Source organism: Mytilus trossulus, chromosome 5, assembly GCF_036588685.1.
Source record: "Mytilus trossulus isolate FHL-02 chromosome 5, PNRI_Mtr1.1.1.hap1, whole genome shotgun sequence".
Lineage (NCBI taxonomy): Eukaryota > Metazoa > Mollusca > Bivalvia > Mytilida > Mytilidae > Mytilus > Mytilus trossulus.
Genome location: NC_086377.1, coordinates 8,448,455 through 8,468,108, shown reverse-complemented (window position 1 = coordinate 8,468,108; position 19,654 = coordinate 8,448,455). Strand labels below are relative to the sequence as shown.

Sequence of the window (19,654 nt, the reverse complement as noted above, 5' to 3'; positions counted from 1 at the left end):
GCTATTCATTTGTATTGTAGTCATGTGGTGTTGTCATTTTAATGTTATATTTAACATTGCCATACGAGCGGGAGGTTTGGTATGCCACAAAACCAGGTTCAACAAACTTTTTTAAAAACCTTTTTCTTGGAATGTCCCGAACCGAGCAGGAAAATTGCCATGATTGTTAAATTATAGTTCATTTCTGTGTTTGTTACATTTTAGTGATGTGTTTCTGTTATCAAGACGTCCTTCCATAAACCTGTTTTTTTCTGTTCTGACTTTAAAGAAATGACTACTTTTCGCCCAATCGAAATGATGCATGGAAATATTTTGTTTCATATTATTAGAAATATTTTCAATATTATCGGTATTAAACTTGATTATCGACATATGAAAGTTTGTCAGCATTGTCAATCTTTTTAACGTTAAATTACCAAAAGTTCGGTCACTACTCAATTAAGTTTGTCGATAACGTAGCTAATTTTGACGGTAAAGAAACACCAATTCGATCACTTCTCTGTTACGGGCTGTATGTGAAATAGCTAGAGATGTTGGGAATAACTTATTTATTTAATAGTATCTTTATCTATTATGAAGCATCTGTAAGGCTTTGTAAGCAAATATTAAACAGTGTCAAATTTAACTAGAGTTGTTTGTCAACCATACTACTCAAACAAATGATGTATTTTATGAAATGTCACAATGGTGCGTGTTGCTTTAAATTAGTGACAGAAACCCTGATTAGTCCACAGATAAACTATGTATACAATAATAATTTGATCAATAAATCCGATGTGAAGTTATTTAAATTAGTTAAGATTGCTAGATATTATCGAATTAAATATATACTGTCTACAGCTATGTACGTCATCTATATTAATTTATCTAATTTGTACTAATTAATTAGAGACTATTAATCCGCTTCACGAAACTAATCCAAAATATACCTTATCATTTGTAATAAAACACAACAGCGAGTGGAATTAGCTGCACGGTTAGAGATGCAAAGGTTCACTGATGAGTTACAGGACATGATCGATATATTTGAAAAATAGAAATTAACGTTACACAATCCCCAGCTGCATTGCGTTAAATTCAACATCTTCTTCCATGTTTTAAGGGTAAATGTTTTATTTTCATTTTTCTATTATTTAAGAAAAGAAAGAGTACTTCCTTTTATTAGTTGTTTACAACTGGATAACTTGATACTTAAATAGAAAATACATGCCAGAAAGTGATATTTTATAACAAAACGCATGAAATGTAATTACACAGTGGTTCAGGGTTTAAGTATGACAATGTGATATAAAAATGACCATGGAAAGAGACAACGGCTATTATGAGCAAGGCTTACTGCAGAAGTTCCAGAACAACAGTTATAGCTTTAAAATGTTGCAGCTACCTCGTGCAAATGTTTCAAAAGGCAATGTGAGGATATGAGATACTAAATAATAATGTATACACTTTTTATTTTATCTTTACAAATAAATAAAAACAAAATGTTTTCTTTTATTTATTCAACAACAATTTTTTTGTTAAAATTGTAAATTTAATATTTCATTATCGATGAACACTCAATATTTATTTAAGGCAACAATAAAAAAAACTCGTATAAACACACGAACTCAAATATGCTATTCCGTTTAAAATGCATCACGACCTAAATCTACATTACGTATAAACACACGAACTCAAATATGCTAATCCGTTTAAAATGCATCACGACCTAAATCTACATTACGTATAAAATGTCGTAAATAGAACATAGAAGGTAAATTTACAGTTTATAAGACTATTTTTGAATTCCAAGATAAATGACCATGCAACCATGTCGCAAAGGACTTGAAACATACGTACACTAATCGCCAAATATTTCATTTAATGCAGTTATAAGTCGTCCACTAGTAGCAATATGAAGGACAAAATCAAGCAATGAGGTAGATCTTAACCATTCTGTAATATTTGTTATCTCAGGGTTATTGTGCTGTTCGATTTCGCTTATTTAAGCGGACGAACCTCAATCGCGAAAATAAATTTTGCCAATAAGTGTGACAATTTGATAAATATATGAACTAGCTAGATATATTAGGAACGGCATACTTATTTAATATTATATAGATCTATTATGAAGAATCTTCAAGGGTTGATAAGTAAATATCAACCTGTGTCAAATTTAACAACAGTTGTTTGTCAAACATACTGCAGTCAAATAAAAGATGTTTGTATTTAATTAAACCATTTATATGTCACAATGGTGCGTGTTTAATCAGACTAGTGACAGAAACCTCGATTAGTTCACAGATAAACTACCCATGCAATATTTATATGATCAATATATCCGATATGATGTTAGTTAAATTAATTAAGATTGCTAGATAATAAAACAATAAAAATATACTGACTTCAGCTGAGTACTCTATCTAACTGATTTATATTAGTGTATCTAGTTTGGAATAATTATTTAGAGATTACGAATCCGCTAAGACGAAACTTATCCCAAATATTCCTTTCTGGTATTTACTTTCCATTGACATACCAGGTGACCAAGTTGTAAACACACTGTTAAACAAATGATAGACGGACAATACTGATTATTTTTCTTAAATACTAGAAAATGCAAATAAAACGTTTACCTTTTAAACCTGGAAGAAGATGTTGAACTTTAACTCAATGCACATATCATTAGTATTCAAACAAATGAGAAATAAGGCTTGTTCCAAAGCCAACGAAATGTAGCGTTTGTTTCTAACTTTCAGATATATATCGAACATGTCAGGTCACACATTACATTTATATTTCAGTGAGCGTTTGCATCTATTACCGTATAAATAATTTCATTCGCGGATATATATATATTATGGGTTGTCATCCTAATAAGCTTTTCCTCACGGTTCTTATGTTGAGACTTCAAATGGATATACACAATTTTCTAGTGGTTGTGTTTCGTTCACTGTCGGTACGTTCGACTCATTAGGAAAATTTGTTCCCGGTTTTGTTTCAACTTTTCCAATAATAAGGATAAAATGAAGTACGTATAACGGAAATATTGTCTGATCTTGGATTAATAGTTCGTAAAACAGAGAGCATGTCCACGTGTATTTTTTCCATCTGATGAGTTGAGCCTTTTCAACTTATTTGTATGACTCGTTTTGATGATGTACTGTTAAACCACTGTTCCAGGTTAGAGGCGGGTTGCGATCCCGCTCGCATGTTTTGTTTTTTGTTTTTTTTTAACGATAACAAACGTTTTTATTCATTTTTTTTCCTGATTTATACCGCAAACATGCTTAAACCCGCCATACTATGTATATATGTGCCTGTCCCAAGTCAGGAGCCTGTATTTCAGTGGTTGTCGTCTGTTTATGTGTTACATATTTGTTTTTCGTTCATTTATTATATCAATAAGGCTGTTAGTTTTCTCGTTTGAATTGTTTTACATTGTCATTTCTGGACCTTTTATGGCTGACTATGCGATATGGGTTTTGCTCATTTTTGAAGGCCGTACGGTGACCTATAGTTATTAATTACTGTGTCATTTTGATCTCTTGTGACGAGTTATTTCATTAGCAATCATACCTTATCTTCTTTTTTACAGAGATTGAAGATGAGGAGACTGCAGCGTTAGTTGATTAAAAATATGTCTAAATAAGAAGCATTTACTATATAGGATGAAGGTCCACAGTGTTTTTACCGTGATTAAATATACCTATAGCACCCCTGTTATCTTGAACATGGTTATCCTTTACATGAATAAACAGTTACAAGACTAAAGAGAGGGCTGCTGAAGGGAAACATTACCAAACTGACGCATATATATTTCATCATCATCACAGAAAAATACAGAAAAATAAGTACAAGAAAAATTGAAAATTATAAAAGGCCAAAAAATAAGCTCCTCATATATGGCTATTCATTTGTATTGTAGTCATGTGGTGTTGTCATTTTAATGTTATATTTAACATTGCCATACGAGCGGGAGGTTTGGTATGCCACAAAACCAGGTTCAACAAACTTTTTTAAAAACCTTTTTCTTGGAATGTCCCGAACCGAGCAGGACAATTGCCATGATTGTTAAATTATAGTTCATTTCTGTGTTTGTTACATTTTAGTGATGTGTTTCTGTTGTGTCGTTATTCTTCTCTTATATTTGATGCATTTCCCTCAGTTTTAGTTTGTAACCCGGAATTGTTTTTTTTTTTCTTAATCGATTGATGAGTTTCGAACAGCGGTGTACTACTGTTGCCTATATTTATATGGAAGTCATGAACAAATAGTGAAACAGGCCTAGGGATTTTTAAATACTGAAGAAATTATGTATTATATTAAAAAAAAAAACAAAAAAAATGTAAATAAATAAATAAAAAGTAATCGAAACTGTATTTGATACTAAGATAATAAAGTATGATAACCAATGATACGAATATCAACCAGTGATTAATATACATGTCTGTAAGCAGGTTTTGTATCCAGGTTGTACAAGACAATAACCAGATATATTATCATTGGTTTTTTTTGTTATCATTATTTGTGTTTTATCACAAACTTCATGAAATGCTATTAGCGTAAAATGATAAAGACAGGATATAAACATTAGATTACAAAGTTTGATATTATACACAATAGGTTAGACCATAAACATACAATTTACAATTTACAAACAAGCAAAAATGCAACTCAAAAAGTCATATCGTAAGGCTCATCTAATTATGGAACATTGAATTGTTATGCTCGAAAGACTAATACATTAATATTCGTTGGATACCAATTTTCGTGGATTTCGTGGGAACAGGAGAACCACGAATTTAAGTGTTTAACGAAATACAAAATTTCAATAGGAATGTATGCAAACTTTTCTCACACAACGAATTTTAATATCCACGAATATGCAAGTTTTCCGCAATCCACGAAAATTGGTACCTAGAAAATAAATGAGTCCACAGTAAATGACATATTGGATAACCCTTTTCCTCGACGTATTAAAATTCAAATTTTTTGTTTTTTCGAAATATTTATATTGAATGTAAAATTGAGAATGGAAATGGGGAATGTGTCAAAGAGGCAACAACCCGACCATTGAAAAAACAACAGCAGACATTATTTTTAAATAATAATATTATCTTTGCTAAAGGAGGTCAACTGTATGGAGTTCAGTTAGATTTTGTCTGAGTGAATTAATTCGACAATGTCGAGGCAAGGTATAACGTTTTTAAAATAGCAAATTACTCGAGTTTAACCACAATTATCTGTCGATGACACGTGTGGTTATCAGACTAGTCAGAGTATGAGCTCATAGAAAAAAGAATGTACGGCAATTGAGAATGTTCACTTGATGTGGTTCAAATACGATACGTATCACTTCTGTTACATGTTCAGAAACAAAAGTATAGACTTTGTAATCTTTTTTAAAACATTTCACAAAACGTCTAAACAAATAATCCATGTAGATTTCTGTGGAGCCAACGCAATACAATTACCAAATGTTCAGATAGTAAGATACACATTATACGCATAATAAACAAATAAACAAAAAAATACAATTGTTAACACGAAATACAGTGATGACATACAAAAGAAGGGATGTAAAAGGAAACAACTAGGACTATGTTTTTGGTGACTGTTTTGGTTATTTTTTCCCTCACCAAAAAATAAATATAAAAACGAAAGTAAAGATTGGAGCGAGAAAAATTGCTCAATAAATTTACGAAAACAACCCACACACAACAGATAGTTGTCGAAAACATAAAAATACAGTAATTTGTAATGAGTGCTTTTAAACTAACAGTACTAACTACTATTTTTTGTTTAAATGAAACTTTTAATGAAACTTATCTCAGTTCTTTTTAGATGTAAGAATACAAAAGAAACCATTAAAAAACGAAGCTTTAATTTAATTGTATCATGAAGTCGTGTGGTTGAATAAACACATATTTATTTAATATGATCACTGTCTTTAATAAAAAAATATTACGGATTTTTTTATACATTATGAGTTCTGGTATGGGAAGGAAACAATCTATAAATACTTTTTTTTTAAATTTTTTGTTCACCACACAATCTCAGAAAGTTAAACAATTCTAGTAGAATTAAAAATTAGTCTTTTAACATATTTTATTCTGAAATATGGGGAAACCTTGTACCTTTCATTACCTCAGAATTATCAATTTTCGTGCGTTCTTCAGATTGTTGGATTTCCATAATCAAGATCACTAATTTCAATAATAATGCGCGTTTGACAGTTAACATTCATTTTAACAAAGATTCGACCGTCTGTAGTCCAACAGGCATTGCATTTTTTTTGTTGTACTTTGGAGGTTTGTCCTAACATGTTTTAGGTTTTCTATGAAGAAAGTACCATTTGGACCACCTTTCAAAGCCTTTTTTTGTATATATCTAGAATGATGCTATCAGTATCGACTGGCTGAATGATTATAAAATTCTTTGTCTATGTCTGCTGGAATAGGAATATTGTTGATACACAGGCTTGTCCTTCTGGAATACTGCTCCTGAATTTCAAGCCTGTTTCATGTTTATCGATCCTATCGTAGATTAAGTTGATTTCTTGTTCACGTTCTTTGTTTGATGGGATCATGTCGTGGGTGGTGCGTTGCTTTTGTGTTTCAACTATACTAGACTGACTTTCTAATTTTTTGAAATATTGGTTGCATTTCTTCGGCAACACATTTTTAACTTCTGCTTTTATTATTAGCTCTAATGTAGCGCTGATTTGTTTAGACAAGATGGGTATAATAGTATTTAATACCTTTGGACTACCGAGGGCTTCAAGGACGCTGTCAGTTACAGACTTACGTAAACTATTGAAGCAGCCTTTTTTAAATGTTTTATGTCAGTAAGATCTCCAATCAAGTTACCGCTTCTTAGTTGTCATGTTTTCTGTTTAAGTGTCGCTGGGAGGGTATATGGGCTATCTTGGTCAGATCGCTTGTTTCCAATATATTGGTGTGACGTGATTGTGGAAACTGGTTGAGAGCAAGTAATCAAATCATCTGGATTTCGCCTGGAGAGTCATTGTTTACTTTCAAAAATATTCAAAGATTATCACTGTTAAATCATATAATTGAGCAGATGCGTGTTGCTGCAGGGGAAATATAAAAGCTGAAAACACATTTAGTTATCATTCTATATCAGTAGACACAAAAAAGTACGACCAATGCACATGCTTTAACTTTTAAGTGAGACTATTTTCCTTCGTAGTAAGAGGAACATCAATACCGGAATCGACCTTCGTCGCAGCATACAATTGATTGAGGTTAAATGAATACTGTATAGTTTCTTTCTTTTACAGTGAGAGTTATAACATTTCGAACTTTCGGTAAACAGAAAGTGGCTTCACAGCAATTGTGAAAATAACATTACATGGTTGCTCAGAATTATCTAGCTGCAGTCCATTACACAAAATTTCCCCACAAGACGTATACAAATGTTTGATGTATTTTTTTTTTCTTTTCGAACATGGCAAAACCGATAAAAAATCATTCTCGTAACACTAGTAGCAAAGTTTAATTCATGATGCAGAAACAAATAACAACATTAAAAATAACAAAGTATAATTAACTAATTCGAAACTTATATAATCCTAAGACATGAAAAAAGTGTTTTAATTTGTTATCATTTCTATAAGAATAGCAAACGGTGAATGATTGTGTAATGCTACAAGTGAGACATCATTCTTTTTAAGTTAAAAAAAAAAAAAACATTATGGTAAACTTTTTATGTTGCAAGAATCACACAACTTTCAAAATCAAAACTAACATACAAATAATACAAGGAACATTATTTTAAGATTGTTTACAACTGTAGCATCAGAAGGAAGTGTTTTCTGCCCTTTCAGTATCTGTCAAATGTTTGTCACTGGCTGTCTCTTTACTGACTGATGAAGTACATCGATCTACAAAAGTAATATATCAAGTTTATAAGTGTTGCTATACATATGCGATATCTGCCTGCTGAATATAAATTGTTCATCCTCCTTGAAACGCATTGCAAGTAATAAACTTATGTAGAAGACACCCATAACACTTAAATAAAGTAATGTTGTTTTATGTAAGGACTTAATAAATGTAAGTGAAGTCATACGTTATATCTTTATATAGCGAGTTTTATAGAGAAAAATACAGACACGTCATTGCCTGTTTATTCATGTCACTTGTTATTGTATTTATATTAACTATGCTATGGAAATTGGAAATACTTATTTTATACCTCGTTAAAACTGATACAAAGTTATATAAAAGAAGACATATACTTATTTTCATTGCAAATTCATTGCATAGATTTCCAAGCCATTCAAGGTGAAACATTTATTTGTTTTTTGTTTTTATACTCACCCTCCACAAACACATCTTAAATAAGAACGGTGTATATCATATAAAACTATCTCTTCAACACTGTTGCATACATTTTACTACATATTGGACCAGTGTGCATTTTCTCATTTATTTTGTTTAATTTCATGTACGGCATTTTAAAGACAATTAACAGTATTTATGATGCGCACTTTTAAATACCTCACGAAGTTAGTATCACATGAACCTACAACGTATTTTAGTTTCGATCTATGATACTCATATGGTTATATATAATATTTATACAATGAGGAGAAGGGGAGTCTGGAAAAGAAACGCCAACAACAAATTTGAAAGGGTTTCGTATATAGACACGCCGTATTCCGAAAAGTATAACCTACGTGCTTCCGATGCTAAATTCTGTATTTGTTTACATTGATTATAAAAGGTAATGTAACGGAAATCAATACTAATGACAATATCAAATCATTATTAATTGCAAAATATGGAAGTCTTTGAAGATTTAGGTCCACTTATAACCTTTTTTGACGATATTTAATCACATTTGTAACAAGCGAGTTTATTTTACTAAGTTGCCTTCTTGCATATTCCCGCATATTCAAATAAAAGTTCTGTATATGTATTTGTGTACAACTTTGCCATGTGGGATTAAGATTTTAGCTTCAAACAAAGGAGTATTCAAATGTCTTTTTGTATTGATAATAGATCATGTAGATACTTAATATTTTTTAGCTATTGGAGTTTCCTGAAATAGGTTTGTAATATGTATTAAAATTAAGAAGAAGTTGTATGATTGCCAAAATAAGACTACTCTTCATATGATACCGAATTCACCATACGACGATCAACAATGAAGAATCACCGTACAGCATGTAAAGTTGGAGAAAGGTCCTTTATACACAGGCAAAATTGCAACGCATGTTTACCAGGTGTTCTTGAAAACGTATTGTAAACATGCGTTTCACCATATGTTTACCATGTGTTTTGAGTAACAGGTGGTAAACATGTGTTTGAAACCATGCGTTTCCCATATGTTTGAAAAACATGTGGTAAACATGCGTTGATGAACGCATGTGAAACACATGTTTACAAAACACACGAGAAACATACGTTTGACCATATGTTTACAATATGTTTTAAGAAACACCTGGTAAACATGCGTTTGAAAACATATGGTTTACATATGTTTGTAAAAACACCTGGTAAACGCATGTTTTGAGTAACACCTGGTAAACATATGTTTAAAAACAGGTTGTTTACGTATGTTTTGAGTAATACCCTATAAACATATTGATGTTTAAAAACATATGTTTTCAGATTTTATATGATTACTTAAATTAAGGGGGGAAAGCATTAAACTTCAAAAAGAGAGGGTATGATTATATTTTTCTGACTCAGAAGTTTTTTTTTGCACACAGTGTGTACAAATTTAATTAGTTTTTCGACGCTATCAATCAAATTATTTTGTCCAAATTAAACACTATTAGGTATGTGGGAAATCCACATTCAGAATAATATTTTTGTCATCTGCTTAAACGACCAGAATATATTTTTTTTCGTCAAATTGGGGGTCAGATTATTTTTTTTAAACACTCCCTCCCTTTTTTAAGTTAAATGGTCTCCCCTTAGTAAGTGTCAGATTGTCTGAGGTAGTTTCTGTCTTGTTCAATTAGGCTCTTTAGAATTAGTGGAAAGACGCATTTTATCATGTTAAAATCATGACAAACAATAGTCACTAAATTATGTTCCTCTAATCTGCCAAAGCATGCTACTAGAACAGTTGTAACTCTTGAGAATAAACGTCCTTCTCAATTTCTCTTTTCTATACAACTCGACCAACTCAAACACTGACTAACTTTTATTAAACTACTACCACATAAAAGAAAAAAGAAATGTCAGGCGCAGATTTAGGCTGGGTCGTGGCGGGCGTGCGCCTTCCCCTCCTAAAATTTGCAAAGCATGGGTTGACTTCAACATTATTAAGTATCAGAAGAGACCATTCCATGTTTTTTAACATTCAAAGTATATAAAACAGTCAGTTTAACAGAATCAACATGATTACTAATCAACTGACCTACGCTTTATTAAAGTTATTATTTCAAACGGGAAGGTGTCACACGCGTAGCTGCATTTGATGACAAATATAATAGGTTTTAGCAGTTAAAGTAAATACAAATGTTATATTGTATTTCCGGTTTTTATAATCAATTTCTTTGATAAATCGTAGTTCCGAAACATCCCTTACTCACTTTCAAAATTTTATCATGATGCGATCAAGAAAACAGTCGGCAGGTGAGATTCTTTCATAATATCCGTAATGAAAGATAGTGTTTCAAGCGGAAGCTTAGTTTATTAATTTGTATCTCTGTGTCTATATTTGTTTCTCACTTGCAAACCTAAAAATTTAGTCGAATTCTGTACCGTATTACATGCTTGGTGTCCCAAGAAAATAAAGATATCTGCGTAAATGCATCTCATTCTGATTTCAGTTGTTTTTAGCGAACACAGTAAAGTCTGGCACAACCTGCAAAAATCAAAAGAGTAAAAAAAAAAACAGATATTATGGAAGGACAATTAAAAAATAAAAAATCGCTGGTAAAAGTAGAAATTTTCGTTTGCAAAATATATTAGTCAGGTGAGTAATTGTGAACTGTCTCGTCTCACTTTGCGTCCGTCTATCTGTAGATTGTTGTCAGGTGTGGATTATGGCCGTTTCATTTTGAAACTTTAATTTCTTGCTCATTTTACTGCACAATAGCTCGAAACATCTACATTTCAACCCTTTGGAAGAATATTTTAATAATTTTACCTAAATAAAACCTCCAAATTTTTTTCGCCTCCCTCCGCTCGGCGAATATATAACGTTGCCCCCCTAACTGAAAATGTAACAAACTTATTGAATAAAAATAAATACAAGGTTCTGGATGAGGGTCCTTTATATTATATCTTTAATTTTCAGACCATTAACATTTTCTCTGTTTCTTCATTTATAATGTGTCCTTTACTTTCAATAATTTTCAATATTCAGTCTAATTATAATTTAGAAGTTGAACCCCATGATTCTCAAATGTTCTTTGTTCTATTTTTGCATTTTTACTCTCCTCTTTCCTTTCTTTATTCTTTCTCATTATTCTGCACTTTAATTTGTCCATCATTCTTTATTCTTTCCTCCCGAAACGGTTTCCAGACCCTCACTTTAGCAAATGTACGTGAGTACGCAAACCCGGAATTCTCACCGTTACCATTTTGTATACTATGACGCAATACTGGACGCTCACGAGCTGCGGATGGAGGTTTCAATTTTTTTAAACTAACTGCAAGAATGGACAGAGTCAGAGATATATGGTATAAACAACTCTGGTTGTTCAAACTGATGGCCAAACCGATTAACAAATAAATGGAAATAGATAACTTGTAGATTCACTGGAAAAAAACAGGGAACAATTGAAATGAAAGTCAACGCAACGGAAAGTGTTTTTGTTTTGATTGGTGACTTGCCACTTGGAAAGCACAAAGAAAGGTAAAAATAAATTTATCATTCACATTTTTTAAAATGGATTTTTAAAGTAGAAAGATGTAAGCATTAAATTCTCTCTGTGTCGACCATGTACCGCCACACCGTGCACATCGTCCATAGTCCATACTCTGTAAATAATAGTTAAGACATCTTCCATACTTCATGTACTTCAACTTTCAGTTCCATTGAGCATGATGAGTTTATATCATAAAACATAATAATACAACACTATCCGACATATGAATGGTATGTTTGTATCTGGGAAAAAGGGAGGGGGGTACTTCCTATATTACTTTTATATTACAAATATGCCAAAAATTAGGGTTGCTGTTTCATGCCCTGCTGGTTAGAATAGGGTACTGGTCCCTTATTTATGACCTTCTTGTGAGAACAGGGTATTTTGTAAACAAAGTATTTGTGTTTTAGGGGGTTGGAGGGGTCCTGATTGCAAAATCTGGGGCATAAAAACGTCATGAAATCCAGAGGGGTGGGTCTTTTCGTCACCCAAAACACCACCAAACACCCTGAAAGCCATTGACCACCTTTTGCCAATCATACAAGCACAGAGTTTGGGATACACAGTCACTGTTTGATTTTATATGATTTTAGTTTATGTAAAAACTTGATCTTTCCAAGTAAATAAGTAATAGGTCAACTGTTTTGTGTGTAGTGAATGCCAAGTTTCACATAACCTTTATCTCATTTTCACAGCTGGTTGAATTGGTCAACAGTGGCAGATCTAGAAATGTTAATAAAAGTGGGGGGTTGCACTGACTGCCAAACTGGGGCCTCTCCAGTCATGCGTGATGATGCTTCAATAATTCCTTTAAAGGTAATTTAAATAAAAAAAATAAGATTACATGTGTCTTACGCTGTTACGGACCACTCTGAAGTGGGTATTCTTTTCTGAAATGTTTTCTAATTTTAATACCCATATACTATCTGCTTGTTTGAAACATGAATTAAAACTCACTCATAATTTTATATAAGACATACCAATCAATATCTAGTACCAAAAGAAATATCACTAAATGCATGAAGCCAGACACAAAACATTGTTTAACAGTGTACAAAATAAATACAAGTCACTTTATAAAAGGGGGATGCTGTTATTATACTATTTTTTTCATGTTATTTTCATTGTGAAAAGGCAAATAATTAATCATGTGGTTGTAATTCTATAGAAATTAAAAAAATTGTGCATTAGATGGTTTGATAGACATTTAATGTATAGATATTCCCCATTTCCATTCTCAATTTTATTATCTACATACATGACATAGGTGTATTAAAGTCAGAACTGACACGAATACAGCACAAAATTATGATACATACATGTATATACTTGCTGTTCGGTGTGAGCCAAGGCTCTATGTTAAAGGCCGTACCTTGACCTATAATTTACATTTATAAATTGTTATTTTGATGGAGAGTTGTCTCATTGGCACTCATACCACATCTTCATATACACATGTAACTTAAAATTTCAAATTCCTTAATCATGTTAATACATGTAAATGTATTATGTTTATTGCGCAAAGATTGACAGTAATTGACAAAATCAGAGATGCAATATAACCAGTACATTCATTAAAATGTCATATTGATCATATTGATTTGAAATGATGCAGAAGAACATTAAAATAATTGATGAAATGCTTTTTATTAAGTCATATTTTTAGGCCAATCTGTTAGTCTTATTTTGAAATGTCAAAGTGAGGCAATTTTGCCAGTTACATGTATCATAACTTCCTTTTATCATTTTTATGCATTTAAACATTTTTCTTTTAGCATTTTTAAAGAAAGTACAAGCACTTAAAGAAGTAGTGGAAAATAATCAACAAAACAGAAGTCATACGAGGCGATGATTTCTATATTTATACATGTATCTAGACTAGTAGTGGATTTGAAACGTGCTGTATTGATTCATGTGCAAATAAGGAGCAGCAGCCAACATGGCCAATGCAACATATGATTAGAGGTATGTCATGAAAGTTATGTTTAAGTTGTTTAAATATTTTTTTGTTTTCAGACATAGGGACGATATCAAAAGTTCAATGTACAATGTAGGATAAAAAACTTACTTCACATAGTTTTTCCACTGACCCCCACACCCCCCTCTTAACTTAATTTGGGAAAAATTGATTTACCAATAGGGATATATATGTAAATATCGTTTTTAGATTTACAAAACTTGCAGAATTTTAAAACCCCCACCCCCAAACTATTTGATTTAAATTTGTTATCCTACATCAATCTTTTGATGTCGTCCCTTACATGTACAATGTACGTACATGTACAAGTAAATGTTGAGGACATAGAGGTGACATTTTTTATTCTTGGGTTAGTTTGAAAATTAACCATGTTAGCAGTAACATACAATGTACTATTTATTTTAATTGGAAGCTCTCTTTACAATCAAGTATAGAAATCTATGAAATTTAAACACAAGGTTAATGACCATAAAAGGAAGGTTGGGATTGATTTTGGGAGTTTTGGTCCCAACAGTTTAGGAATTAGGGGCCAAAAAGGGCCCAAATAAGCATTTTTCTTATTTTTCGCACAATAACTTTAGTATAAGTCAACAGAAATCTATGAAAAAACATGGCCGCCATGGCTAAAAATAGAACATAGGGGTAAAATGCAGTTTTTGGCTTATAACTCAAAAACCAAAGCATTTAGAGCAAATCTGACAGGGGGTAAAATTGTTTATCAGGTCAAGATCTATCTGCCCTGAAATTTTAAGATGGATGGGACAACCCGTTGTTGGGTTGCTGCCCCTGAATTGGTAATTTTAATATTATTATGGATAGAGAAACTGTAAACAGCAAAAATGTTCAGCAAAGTAAGATTTACAAATAAGTCAACAGGACCAAAATGGTCAGTTGACCCCTTTAGGAGTTATTGCCCTTTATAGTCAATTTTTAATCATTTTTCGTTAATTTTCATGATCTTTTACAAAAATCTTCTCCTCTGAAACTACTGGGCCAAATTAATCCAAACTTAGACACAATCATCTTTAGGGTATCTAGTTTGATAAATGTGTCCGGTGACCCAGCATCAAACCAAGATTCCCATTTCATCAAAAAACATGGCCGCCATGGCTAAAAATAGAACATGGAGGTTAAATGCAGTTTTTGGTTATAACTCAAAAACCAACGCATTTAGAGCAAATCTGACATGGGGTAAAATTGTTTATCTGGTCAAGATCTATCTGCCCTGAAATTTTAAAATGGATGGGACAACCCGTTGTTGGGTTGCTGCCCCTGAATTGGTAATTTTAAAGAAATTTTGCTGTTTTTGGAAATTATCTTTAATATTATTATGGATAGAGATAAACTGTAAACAGCAAAAATGTTCAGGAAAGTGTAACGTTGGTAGCCTATATATATTAAGTGAGAGACAAGCCATGTGTACTGATTAACATACTTTAATATAATGCTAGAGCTAACTAATCAACACAAATACATAAAGCAATAAGACGCGACCTTATCTGCTATGTCCATCAACACAACACGTGCGTGAACTCTGAACTGTATAGATATTTATGAATGAATGAAAGTTACAATATTACATCTCTTCTTTTCTCAGATTAAAGTTCTACTTTAATTAATTATATTACTGTCTGTGTAGTCATAAAATCTTTAACTGTCTGTGTAAACAAATTAAGTGATAAGAAGCATAAAATTGTATCAATAGAAAATTAGAACTTTATAGTCTGTGATAAATGTAAATTATTCGGTACGCGTACTGTAATGTCAATATAATAAGTGGATCTTCTGATCAATCTGATAAGGCTATCATTACGAGTGTGAATAGTAAATTCCACAAAATTGATTTGTATCATAAATTCACAAACATATAAATCAACATCAAACCTAACCCAGCAGGCACTCAACGTTGAATAAACGTTGAAATGAGGTTGAAATGTGATCAACGTATATTCAACGTTGAAACAACGTAACATTTTCAACGTTGAGGAATAAACAAACATTCAACGTTGAATTAACGTTGATCATTTCAACGTTGAAATTGGAACGTTGATTCCACATTGAATCAACGTTAATTTATTTCATTGTAGGCCGGCCTATGATAAAAAAAAATTATCAGAAGGCAATATGCATGCATAACCGTAGAAGTATATATTTATAAAGAAAAGAATGAAACAGAGTTTTGGTTTTCACAAAACAGTATAGTACTATTCTATTGATCACTATTTCAACTTGAGTTTTGTGTCACAGTATGAGAAAAAGGGGGAGGGGTAAGTCGTTTGATACTGAATTTCTCGGGAATAAGAAATATAATTTATTAATTTTATTTCACATAATTTTAATTTGAACATAAAGATAACATGTAAAGAAATTTGAAATAGTAAGTTGATGATTATCAATAATGATCGCGATTTATTTCATTCATATTTTCGCGGGATTTGAACAGGAAGTAAGATTGGACATGCGCATTATTTAAACACGCACCTTTCCTGCATTTCAAAAAGAACAACAAAGGACGAATTCGAAGAGAAACTTTCCGTTTATCACGTATATTTATGGTATGTAGATGTTTGCATGTGGCTATCACAGTTTGTCATATTTATGAATTGTGTTAAAAAACTCTGAATTGGTATCAATTGCACAATTAGAGAAAATTATAACGTCAACATTGTACTCCAAAATTTGGCAGAAAACAGATCAGAACACATGGAAGGGCCATCGTATAATTTATCTCCTCCAATTATACTATTTCTAAGAGCATTTAATGTGGAAAGCATATTTAGTTTCCATTTAAAGTTTTAAGGTAAAGATTGGTACATTTATTATGCTAAAGGTTCAAATAAGAAAAAGGGGGGATGAGCAAGTGTTTACATTATTTTGCTTACATAAATTTCCCAACATGTTTACGTATACTATACATGGGCGGATCCAGGAGGGGGGCCGGGTCACCCCTTTCGTAGGAAAAAATTGGTTGATTGAATACGGAATCACTGAGGCATGACTGGAGCGGGTCCCAATTAGGAAAAGTTCTGGATCCGCCACTGCTATATATATGCGATTTGTTTAGATTAAATTTAAAGCTTGGTAAACCACATAATTTTTGATGATTATAAAGAATGAATTTCAACTGGACAACAAAGTATTAAATTTTAACTATCATTCATGTGATGGAAAATTGATACTTTAATTGTCTTATTTTTACAAAAACAAGTCAGTCTGACCTTTATCTAATCTTCTGGTGAACTCTGGTTCTGTGTAATACAAGAAAAGCCTGTTTACATTAATGTGTACGTAACCTGGTTTTGAATGTTATAGCAGTCCATTATCTGATATCATGAACATGTATTATTTATTTTACAGAAGCTTGTCAAACAGATCAATGGTTGAAACGCATCAAGAGGAGCAAAATTAAAAGTCAGTTTTGGGAATTCCAGTCTTTAAATCATCAAAGGTAGGTTTTTTGTCTGTATAACTATATACCATTTGTATTCAAAGATTAATGTATTGTTTATTCTAATTTTGTTTACCTTACATACAATTTTATGTTTGTTATTATATCTAAGCTATTCTTGTATAAGAGCTCTTATAAAAAAACGTCTTAGGTAAAGTGTTTTCATTGTTATCAATAATATAATGAAACCTGCAGTCTTACAAAACTCAGGTTGAAGCTTCTTCATTAACAAAAAACTACTAATAGTAAACATATATGTATAATCTTTATTTATGATTATCTTATTACAATATGTGCTTCGTCGTTATGGTTTTATTTGTTTTCAATGCTTCTGGAAACAAATTGAAAGTGGCTAAAAATTTTAAATATCTTTTCAGGACATACAATTTATATTTATTATTATCTGATTTTTTCCAGAGTTTAAGTATACTGCAAGAGTAAACTGATGTCACTTGGAAATACATCTCTGATAAAGACCACTCCAGCTTAAAGTTTACTTACTGCAGAAAGATCCCGAGGTGGTGGAAGAATGATGACATGCAATAAGGACAAAAAGAGACAAATATAACAAATGAATTTATAAAATAAATCTTGTATCAAAAGAAATATGCTTGTATTACTATTTTTGATATTGTCCTCAGTAAATAAGTATTAATTTAATGGTTTATGAGGGTAATATATACATTTATATAACATATATGTATATATAATCAAGGACCTTTTTTTTGTGGAAAGTTGTCTGGTTAGCAGTCGTGCAGCATATTCTTATTTTCATAAATATTGCGATTATCCTGAACACATGTTGGATCTAATAATGTCTTCACTCTTCCTGGGATATAATACTTTTAAGAAGGGCTTAACATTGGTTGGTCGTTTAATATAAACTACTTTGAACTTGTGAGAATTGTTTAGAACTATTCTACATCTTCTTTCTTTTCTGTTTTGAGATCCTTTCTGTGGTGTCAGGGAATAAAGTGTATGTTATAATTTTTATGCAGTGTAAACTGTCACAGTAATCAAATTCATTGAATAATTTGTTTTTTTAATAGCTATTCACAACAAGAAAAACTACAAGTAAGAATATATCAGAAATGATAGGTGTCCACTTATATAACGAAACAGATAATTATGTATAGTTATCATTAAATACAAGTGGACAGACACAATCGTTTCAGCTATTTCTTCTGCCAACAGGATTTTAAGATGTGACATTTATGATCTAGGATTTTGACTGTACAAGCACCAAATGTTGTTTAAGTAACAGTTGATGTATTTATTTAGATGTCTTCCATTTAGCTTATCATTTTTTGGTCATGTGTGTATTGGTGAGACAAAAACTTGTACACCCACGCTGCCTGTCTACCATCTAACAACAGCAAAAATTTGGAAAGCAGGTAAAAATGTGGTGTATGTAGCTTTATGATAAATTTCATTAATATACTTTCAACTACTTTTCAACCTTGAATCAACGTTGAATGGATGTTGAAACTGCAATGTTGAAATGACAACGTTAATTCCAATTTTCAAAATCAAACATAAATTTGACATTGTTTCAACGTTGATAAACAACCTTGTTTCAACGTTGAATCAACGTTGAGTGCCTGCTGGGAACTGATACATCAGAAAGAGCACAGGATTATTATGCCTGTAACACAGCTCTTTAACGCACATAATCATCGAGATGTTTCGGTGTTTGTTTTTCTCGTGATGATCTTCGCAATGGTGTGTTTGGTATGTCATCATCAATGATTTCTTCTATTTCCTCATCCGTCATTATGTTAGATTTCCCAACCTTTTTGAAGTGTGACGAATTGCGAGTGATATCTTTGTGTTGTTCGTTCGTTGCCGTAATCATACTACCCTTTTTATTCTTAATTGTTAATGGTTGAGGATTGTACGGGGTAGATAGTTTATCTTTCTTTTCCTGTTTAACTAGTACGGTATCTCCTACTGTAAAATCAGGTACTTTTACTGAATGTTTTTTCTCGAAGTATGATTTCATTTTAATTTTGTTCTTGTGGTCTTCTTTTCGAACTCCACTGTCGGCTTGGTTATTTATTGAAATGTTCGGCATTTTTGTATTGATCTTCCTTCCAAATAAAAGTTCTGCCGGGGACACGTTAGTTGTTGAGTGTGGTGTTGCTCTATAATTGCGAAGAAATGTGTGTATTTCTTGCTTCCAACTGCGATGTTCCGTTTGAGCTGCACGAATTGCTTTCCCTATAGTTCTCATGAATCTTTCACTTTCCGCGTTAGCGCGAGGCCATAATGGAGTTATTTTGCGGTGCTTAAAACCCATGTTATCTGCAAAATTTCGGAACTCTCCTGAATTAAACGGCGGTCCGTTGTCTGTTTTCAGTTCTTTCGGTATTCCAAAAATTGAGAAAGT

At 32.0% G+C, this 19,654-nt stretch overlaps 1 long non-coding RNA gene across 1 annotated transcript; it reads left to right on the top strand.

Annotated features, from left to right (window-relative positions):
• The first annotated feature begins 16,182 nt into the window (after positions 1-16,182).
• On the top strand, positions 16,183-17,871 carry LOC134719388 (uncharacterized). Its single transcript, XR_010107570.1, has 3 exons — positions 16,183-16,372; positions 17,175-17,265; positions 17,683-17,871. It is a non-coding gene; the product is annotated as an uncharacterized LOC134719388 (long non-coding RNA).
• Positions 17,872-19,654: the final 1,783 nt, after the last annotated feature.